The sequence below is a fragment of the Haliotis rufescens genome, unplaced genomic scaffold, assembly GCF_023055435.1.
Source record: "Haliotis rufescens isolate VD_foot unplaced genomic scaffold, xgHalRufe1.0.p SCAF_19, whole genome shotgun sequence".
NCBI lineage: Eukaryota > Metazoa > Mollusca > Gastropoda > Lepetellida > Haliotidae > Haliotis > Haliotis rufescens.
In genome coordinates, this window is record NW_025963879.1 from 3710339 (window position 1) to 3719795 (window position 9457).

The 9457-nt window shown below is 40.5% G+C and overlaps 1 non-coding gene across 1 annotated transcript; it reads left to right on the forward strand.

The window, feature by feature from the left end:
- Positions 1-847: 847 nt before the first annotated feature.
- Trnam-cau lies at positions 848-919 on the forward strand. The gene has a single exon. It is a non-coding gene; the product is annotated as a tRNA-Met (tRNA).
- Positions 920-9457: the final 8538 nt, after the last annotated feature.

The window sequence follows — 9457 nt, forward strand, 5'->3', positions numbered from 1 at the left end:
CACAACAAAAATACATTAACCAGAGATCAACATTCCGGTATGGACTCATAAAAAAAACACCATAAAATATCCAGATATTCGTGTTACTTCTTTACGATCTGCGAACAGTTAGATTAGATCTACTGTAAGTACCATGCAGTTATGATATTAAGACAACTATATACACACCCACCCCCACCCACCCATGCCCCGTACTGTCGGTCATATATACCACAAAACAGGCGAGATCCTCACATGAGATGATCAAAAGTTATTCAATAACGAAATGTCTAATATCTCCATAACCCTCCTTATGTGAAAACCTGTGATTTGTATCACTTAATCGTATTATTCTGCATTGTGTACACTTTCGTCACCACTCGCATGTTTCCGTAACCTACAACAAACGGCTTTTCCGGAATGCGACGAGTTGGTCACGAATGATTGTGTTAGTCGCGATTTGCCGGTGGAATTACCTCCCTTAGTAGATTGCAACGGAAAAAAGGAATTTGTTGATATTGTGTCACTGGTAATTATTCCAACAACGATTGGCCTGATAGTATACATATGTGTAAAACATAGAATCGATCAAGACTGATCCTCGGGTTATTCGTTTTGGAAAGTGCTTACTTCTGGGTAAATCATGCAAGGACCACACAGTCTCTGGGTAAACGTCCAAAGTTGTCTGCTGAATAGAAAATCCCAGTAACATTTTAGTAGAGAGGCTATCGGCTGATTACACTAATCGCAATTTTGTTTTAAATGTGAAAGAAAAAATAGACCACACCATACACATTCGTGACGAGGGCGGGCACCGCAAATTTCACGGAAGCTGTATATGCCACGATTTGAATGTAGAGCAGCAAGTAGCAGAGTGGCGCAGTGGAAGCGTGCTGGGCCCATAACCCAGAGGTCCGTGGATCGAAACCACGCTCTGCTAACGTTTTTAAAATTTTGTTTTTATTTCTTTTTCTTATTTTCTTGACGTTCCCACATCACTTCTGGGAATATGACATATTTTATATATGATATGTCATTTAATGTAGGTTCTGATAATTAATTATAATATGAAACACCATGAATTAACATTGAATGTGCAGAAAAAATAACAGGTTACAGGTTACAGGTTACAGGTTTGTCTTCCTGAATTAAAAACAACAACACAAATAACCCTATAGCCTTAAAAAAATAATTTACTCAAGGCCGTAAACAAGTATCAAATAAATTCCTTTGCATTAACTGGCGTAGCAGAAGTTGGGCAAAGTTACTCCAAGCAACTTATATGGATGAATGGGAGACATTCTTTGCGGACTTTTGGCGCAGATACTATCCCCTTTGCCAATCAACAGGTGCTTACTCGATCCTTTCCTTTTAAAACGTACATGATCAATATACCAATACATGCAATCGACGGTATTATTTACAACAAACACAATTTGACCTTTTAGTCGTCAGAATAGAATTATGTACACCACCTTTAGAGAGTATTACGTTGACACTGACACCTGAGTTTGGATCACCAAATAGAATAATGTTAATACTAAATTATAAGGCAAATTTGGAAAATTCATGTAGAATCTACGAGTAATTCTTAATTCTTGAAAGGACGTAAATACTGACTACTTCCACATTCTTTGGGAAATCCCAGGGAATTCCCAAGCACGACAAACTCCAAGTTTTCGCTCACATTCGAAGCATTACTGTCGAAAAAGAGAGAATTTGACTCCATGATCGAATATCTTCGCTGCGACGCATCCAAGGAAACAACATAAAGAAATGCCCACCGAATCTATTGGCTCGATCCGTGCCTGTGACAGTCAACAACATTCTTCAGCAATCTGTGAATTTATTTCAGTATCTATCTATAAAATGAATTTGTGTAAACAATATTCCCGCGGTATATTGGCAGACCAGAGAGATATAAGAGAGTCGAAATCCTTAACTTACTTTTCAGATTTCAAGCTTCATTTCACGCCTGAGAGATGTCTGGCAGCAATAAAAGCAGTACACTAACGCCGAACATTAACACAGTTTAGATGATGTCAGAGCTGCCCCATTTTCCAAAACTCCTGAAACAGAAATACTAAATGTTTATACTGCAAACATGTTACAGAAGACGATTATCACCTCTTAATGATATGCCAGGAATACAGCAAAATAAGAATGAAATATTTACCCCCGTACTTTGTCATTAGACCCTCTTATAAAAAGACTCCTGATCCTAATACAGTGTGAACAATATATATACTTCAGCTATATATACATGTACGAGTATACCACGGCGGGGTGTATAAACAATAGTCCAGCAGAATATTTTCAGTGTATAGTATAATGATGGTGTACCTATTTCCAAAGTAAATTTATATACCATTTATTATGAATATGATGATATTGACAATTTCGGAATAATACTCATAAAGTTGACTATTTACTGCAGAAGTGTTGGATGTATCTCAAGATGAAATTAAGATTAGCTTAAATAAGCTCAAGTTCCTAGAATCACCAGGATATGATAACATTATTCCTGAAACATTCAGGAGATTGATTGATTGCGTTGTTTAACGCCGCACTCGACGATATTCCTGCTATATGACGGCGATCTGTAAATACATGGATCAGACAATCCAGTGATTGACATCATGAGCAGCGATCTACGCAACTGAGATACGATGACATGCATCAACGAAGTCAGCGAGCCTAACCACCCTATCCCGTTAGTCGCCTCTCACGACAAGCATAGTCGGTTTTTACGGTATGCAGGGTTGCTGAAGACCTGTTCTAACCCGGATCTTCCCGGGTGAAACATTCAGGAGAAGTTTTGCTGCCTTTTCTGACAGTTATATTCAACAGGTTGTTCGATAGTGGTGGATCCTCTACATCACGGGAGATTTACACTCTACACACAACTAAATGTATACAGCTCTTACAATACTAAGTATTTAGCATGTTTTATATATCAGTCTTGAAACAATACTAAATCTTGGAGCCATTGTTACGCTACCGTGATTAATGTATTTATCCTACGGTCTGTAATTAACCGCCTTTTGGAAGAAACAGGTTAAGGTTTATGCCTTTTTCATTGGAAGACATTCGATATGGTTAATAGGTCTAAATTGTGGTTCGTCTTAGAACTAAAAGTAGTTACCAAACAAATGTTAGGTTGTATTAAGGCTGTTTATGAACCAGTTAAATCATGTGTAAATATGTTTAAATGCAACGTCGGCGTCCGCCAGGGCTGTGTATTGAGTCCCTTTTTGTTTTTCATAAATATATTGATAATGTAACAAGACTTCAACGACGCCCCAATACATTAGTGTTAATCTAGATAAAAGTAAGATTGTTTTAATAAAATAGAGGAGTCCTTTCTAAATGGGAGAAATGGTATTTTAGAAAAAAGAATCCTTTGAAAATTGAATGTGTTACTTTTATATATGTTTAGGCATGACCAAGAAAAATGTCATGGAATAAGCACTTAGATGGTGCTATTTTACAATCCAAAAAGGCATTATTTGGTATTTTAAGAAGTTTATCAAGATTTAAAGCTATGTCCTATGATGTTTTCTTCAAGGTTTTTTATAGCAAAGTACTGCCAATGTAATTGTATAGTGCTGAGGTACGTGGCATTAATATTGATTGTAATTCAAAACCAAAAATCGTTAATATGGTTGTCTGCAAGTCTTTTCTTGGTGTTAACATGTTCACTTTAAATCATGTTGTTCGTGGAAGCCAAAGAGATCCAATTTACATTTACATTTATTCTTTAAATTAATTGGGCTTCAAAACTCAAAAAGTTGTTGTATAGGGTATGTTTTGGTGAAACTTGGGGAAAACAGCAGAATGGCATGCCTCATTAGCTGGGGGCTCTGAAACATGATCCTATTCCCTGCTTAAAACGTCTTTGAACTTTGTAACACGGAGAAAATTCAAAATAGCTCTAGCTCGTTTTTGATTAAGTTGTCATGATCTCTGGGTGTCACGTCAATATACCTAGAATTTAAGAAAATGTCAACTCTGTAACTTAAACTGCGTGGAAACTGAATTCTATTTTCATTCAGTGTCCAGCATACGTACAGTTAAGACAAATATACATTAACTCCAGGACCCATCTTGATCCTAATATCCAATACATTTACATCATTACTAATTTAGCAAAATATTTGTACTATGCAGAAATTGAAAGAAATGTACGGTTAACTGTAATTCCGCATGTACCAAAACGTTTGTACACAAAGGGTTGAGTCCTACAAGTACTGAAATAACTTGATTGTATACAAAAACAAGAGAAGAATTTTGTTGTTGAAAATGAGTATTACAGTTTGCTTGCTTGGGATGCTTAAACAGATTTGGTCAAATTTCTTCACACAATAAATACTATGAACATCCCACTTTACAGAAATATAGTATACTAATGTCTGTTGATAAAATTAGATGGTCAGACATTTGGCTGTGTGTGTAGTTTATGTATTGCTGCATTGTAACTGAAGCTGTGTGGCCAGATACCTTACATCCATGCTGTATAAAGATGATGATGAAATATGTGCAGAATCCATATACAGTATATGTTTAGAATAGGAGGTTTACAAAGTAGACACAATTTATGGATAACAACTTCTTTAATACTGTAAAGGTGACGTTTCGGTATAGATCCTAATACCGTTGTCAAGCCAGATTTGCCTTTACAGTATTAAAGAAGTTGTTCTCCATAAATTGTGTCTACTTTGTAAACCGTCAACTTCTAAGTAATGCCTATCAAACAATTTAGTATGAGGTGCGACTGTATATAACAGATACAGAGCATTATTTGTTTTAACTCTTATGCAGTTATTACAGAAGCAAACGTTTATAGAACCTCAGATGTGGCTGTACTACTGTTACAAAGTTACATTCTATTGAAAGTTATTTGAATAGCCTGTTTCAGATACGCACGCCAGCACTTCTCACACTCTGAAGCTACACAAATTACGAACATTCACTAATCCATTACAAGGACGGGGAGATAATTGGTCGCGAACATCAAAGAGGGTGCCGACATCACGCGATTCGATAGAGTGTGGCTATGCCACATCAGAGCATATCAAAAGCGAAAGTGGGTCACACAATGTTCACGGAAAGCCCATGCTCCAGGGACTCGGTCCCGGGACCTGCCCCAGGGTTGACCCTGGTCTTTATCGCCCTACGAGTACACCAGGGTACATTCGAATGTTTTGGAAGACATGGAATATTCCACGATACCATATCTGGACGTAAACACTGACCATATATGGTAGCGGATTGTTATCAGCGTACCTAGCTTCAGTTGTAAATAAACACAATATACCATCAATAACATTAGTCTGGTACATCGCACCATGCAGTGCACCGAGGTCATTTGCCTTTTGCTCTGAATAAGTGAAGCGTGACACGTGTCTGTGGTACAGAATCGATGAACTCACCATTCTTTACGGCCTGAAAGTATATACTATAATATACGTTTAATTTAACCCTTAACAAACCATCCTTCATTGACGTGCGGATAATTTCACGTCTCACTGTCAGAAGGATATTCTCCAGTTGCGTGCCCCCTGAAGATTGCCCATTCCGTATATCTTATTCACTGCATAATTATTGCACGTTTTTTCTGGGTTGTCTAATAATATAGTATTTAGTAAAGATATCATTGTATTATTAACTAAAAGACTCATACACATCACTGACTAGTTTCAATACTGCGATAGTGGATCACTTAAATTCCACATTTAACGCATTGCTACCACATGGTTCTATTTGTATACTCGAAATAAGGGAGCGACCATTTGTTAGCTCAATTATTTTTTAAAACTTATTAACAGGTGCTCAATTTCTTTTCAACAAATAAAATAAATTCGCACTGTATTCTTTGGACACTCATGTCTATTTTTCTCAGTCAATGGGTCAGTCTGTGAGTTAGTCTGTGAGTCAGTCTGTAGGTAAGTCTGTTGGTCAGTCTGTGAGTAAGTCTGTGGGTTAGTCTGTGAGTCAGTCTGTAGGTTAGTCTGTTGGTCAGTCTGTGAGTCAGTCTGTGGGTTAGTCTGTGGATCCGTCTGTTGATCAATCTGTGAGTCAGTCTGTGGATCAATTTGTGGATCCGTCTGTGAGTCAGTCTGTGAGTCAGTCTATGGGTTGATCTGTGAGTCAGTCTGTGAGTCAGTCTGTGAGTCAGCCTGTTGGTCAGTCTGTAAGTCAATCTGTGGGACAGTCTGTGAATCAGTCTATGAGTGAGTGTGGATCCGTCTGTGAGTCAATCTGTGGATCCGTCTGTGAGTCAGCCTGTGGGTCAGTCTGTGGATCCGTCTGTGAGTCAGCCTGTGGGTCAGTCTGTGAGTCAGTCTGTGAGTCAGTCTGTGGATCAATCTGTGAGTCAGCCTGTGAGTCAGTCTCTGGATCAATCTGTGGGTCAGTCTGTGAGTCAGTCTGTGGGTCAGTCTGAGGATCAGTCTCTGAGTCAGTCTGTGGGTCAGTCTGTGGATCAGTCTGTGGATCAGTCTGCGGGTCAGTCTGTGAGTCAGTCTGTGGATCAGTCTCTGAGTCAGTCTGTGGATCAGTCTGTGGATCAGTCTCTGGATCAGTCTGCGGGTCAGTCTGTGTATCAGTCTGTGGGTCAGTCTGTGAGTCAGTCTGTGGGTCAGTCTGTGAGTCAGTCTTTCGATCAGTCTGTGGGTCAGTCTGTGGGTTAGTCTGTGAGTCAGTCTTTGGGTCAGTCTGTGGATCAGTCTGTGAGTCAGTCTGTGAATAAGTCTGTGGGTCAGTCTGTGGATCCGTCTGTGAGTCAGTCTGTGGGTCAGTCTGTGGGTCAGTCTGTGAGTCAGTCTTTCGATCAGTCTGTGGGTCAGTCTGTGGGTTAGTCTGTGAGTCAGTCTTTGGGTCAGTCTGTGGATCAGTCTGTGAGTCAGTCTGTGAATAAGTCTGTGGGTCAGTCTGTGGATCCGTCTGTGAGTCAGTCTGTGGGTCAGTCTGTGAGTCAGTCTGTGGGTTAGTTTGTGAGTCAGTCAGTGAGTCAGCCTGTGAATCAGTCTTTGGATCAGTCTGTGGGTTAGTCTGTGGGTCTGTCTGCGGGTCAGTCTGTCGATCCGTCTGTGGATCCGTCTGTGGGTCAGTCTGTGGATCCGTCTGTGGATCAGTCTGTGGGTCAGTCTGTGTATCAGTCTGTGGATCCGTCTGTGGATCAGTCTGGATCAGTCTGTGTATCAGTCTGTGGGTCAGTCTGTGAGTCAGTCTGTGAGTCAGGCTGTGGATCAGTCTGTGGGTCAGTCTGCGGGTCAGTCTGTATATCAGTCTGTGAGTCAGTCTGCGGGTCAGTCTGTGGGTCAATCTCTGAGTCAGTCTGCGGGCCAGTCTGTGGGTCAGTCTGTTGATAAGTCTGTGAGTCAGTCTGTGGATCAGTCTGTGAGTCAGTCTGTGGGTTAGTTTGTGAGTCAGTCAGTGAGTCAGCCTGTGAGTCAGTCTTTGGATCAGTCTGTGGGTTAGTCTGTGGGTCTGTCTGCGGGTCAGTCTGTCGATCCGTCTGTGGATCAGTCTGTGGGTCAGTCTGTGGATCCGTCTGTGGATCAGCCTGTGAGTCAGTCTGTGGGTCAGTCTGTGGGTCAGTCTGTGAGTCAGTCTGTGGATCAGCCTGTGAGTCAGTCTGTGGGTCAGTCTGTGGATCCGTCTGTGAGTCAGTCTGTGAGTCAGTCTATGGGTTGATCTGTGAGTCAGTCTGTGAGTCAGTCTGATGATCAGTCTGTGAGTCAGTCTGTGAGTCAGTCTGCGGGTCAGTCTGTGGGTCAGTCTGTGGGTCAGTCTGTGAGTCAGTCTGTGGATCAGCCTGTGAGTCAGTCTGTGGGTCAGTCTGTGGGTCAGTCTGTGGGTCAGTCTGTGAGTCAGTCTGATGATCAGTCTGTGAGTCAGTCTGTGAGTCAGTCTGCGGGTCAGTCTTTGGGTCAGTCTGTGGATCAGTCTGTGGGTCAGTCTGTGGGTCAGTCTGTGGATCAGTCTGTGAGTCAGTCTGTGGATCAGTCTGTGAGTCAGTCTGTGGGTCAGTCTGTGGGTTAGTCTGTGGGTCAGTCTGTGGATAAGTCTGTGAGTCAGTCTGTGGATCAGTCTGTTGGTCAGTCAATGGGTTTGGGGTCAGTCAGCGAGATAGTCAATGGCTGATGTATTGATCTACTTAGCAGTTAGCTTAACTAACTATCATTACTTTGGAGGAAATTATGGTAAAGTAACTCTGAAAACACAGCATTAAGGGGGAGGTCTTTAAACAGGTGGATCACACCTCTTTGGGTCTATGCCTTCACATCTATTATTTAATATAGTGTTTAGTTGAATTAGGATTAAAGTTTTGATCAAATAAAGTAGGCATAAAGTAAAATAAATATTTACGCGACCAGTACAGGAGTCTAGTATAATACTGAGGCTCTCGTTCAATGATACATAGGCCTTCCATCTGAACTTTGGTAAGGGCAAGTTACTCTACAGATGTCTGTATTGGAGATACGTATAATCATCGTCAGCGGCAGGATCAAAATACTCTGTGAAAATAACAATACTATTGCAAGCTCGATTAATGATTTTGTTACAGTGAAAATACATGTACACAGAACAGTGTCTGAGGTCGCACACAAAACAACATATCTGTCTCTATGAACTTCACTTTCTCACGTTTTTCTCCTGGTTAGTTAACTTCATTAACCCGTTGACCTACTAATGGATTACTAAATGACAGTGGTCATGTCAGTCTGTACACAGTGTTCTTACTGTGTGAAGGAAGACCTGGGCGGTTTCAAAACTCATGTCGCACTTCACGCCTGCCTGCACGCTATTCATCCAAGACGTTACGACATGGAAGCACTTCCGGTAAACATATCTACGAGCTCCTCACACGGCATGCTCAGCTTTGATGTCGGCGATACCTACTTGTTGGCACTTACAACCCGTGAGAAACACACTTCTCCACTTCGTGAAAATCATTGCTGCGTGACGAATGCCAAGTGTTGTTATGAAAGCATTTTTGTACCTGTTGCATGAAGGACGAAAATGTTCTTTGGCTGTGGCGATAACTGAAAATAAGCTGAATGCATTGAACATAATTAGACAAATAAAAATTGCACATGCATCTTATTTTACTCAACATATTTTTTTAATTAATACGACGATATTTGTACTCTACAATAGAAACATTCCAAGCAGATCATTGTGTTGACATTGAACGGCATGAGAAAGATGTGATGTGTTAAACACGCAGCTCACCGAGGTGTAAGGCAAAATAAAAGCAAGAAATAACTGAGGATTTTAGATATACACGCACCGAACACTTTCAGGTGAACTGTCGGGCAAAAGAAAGTACACACATGAAAATGACCATCAAATTATAAACGTTATCAAAACTATGATACCCATATCAAATACATCACCTTTAAATAACTATTTCTTGTTTGTTTCAGTCAATCAAAATGGGTGTATACTTTCTTTTGCCCGCCAGTTTAAC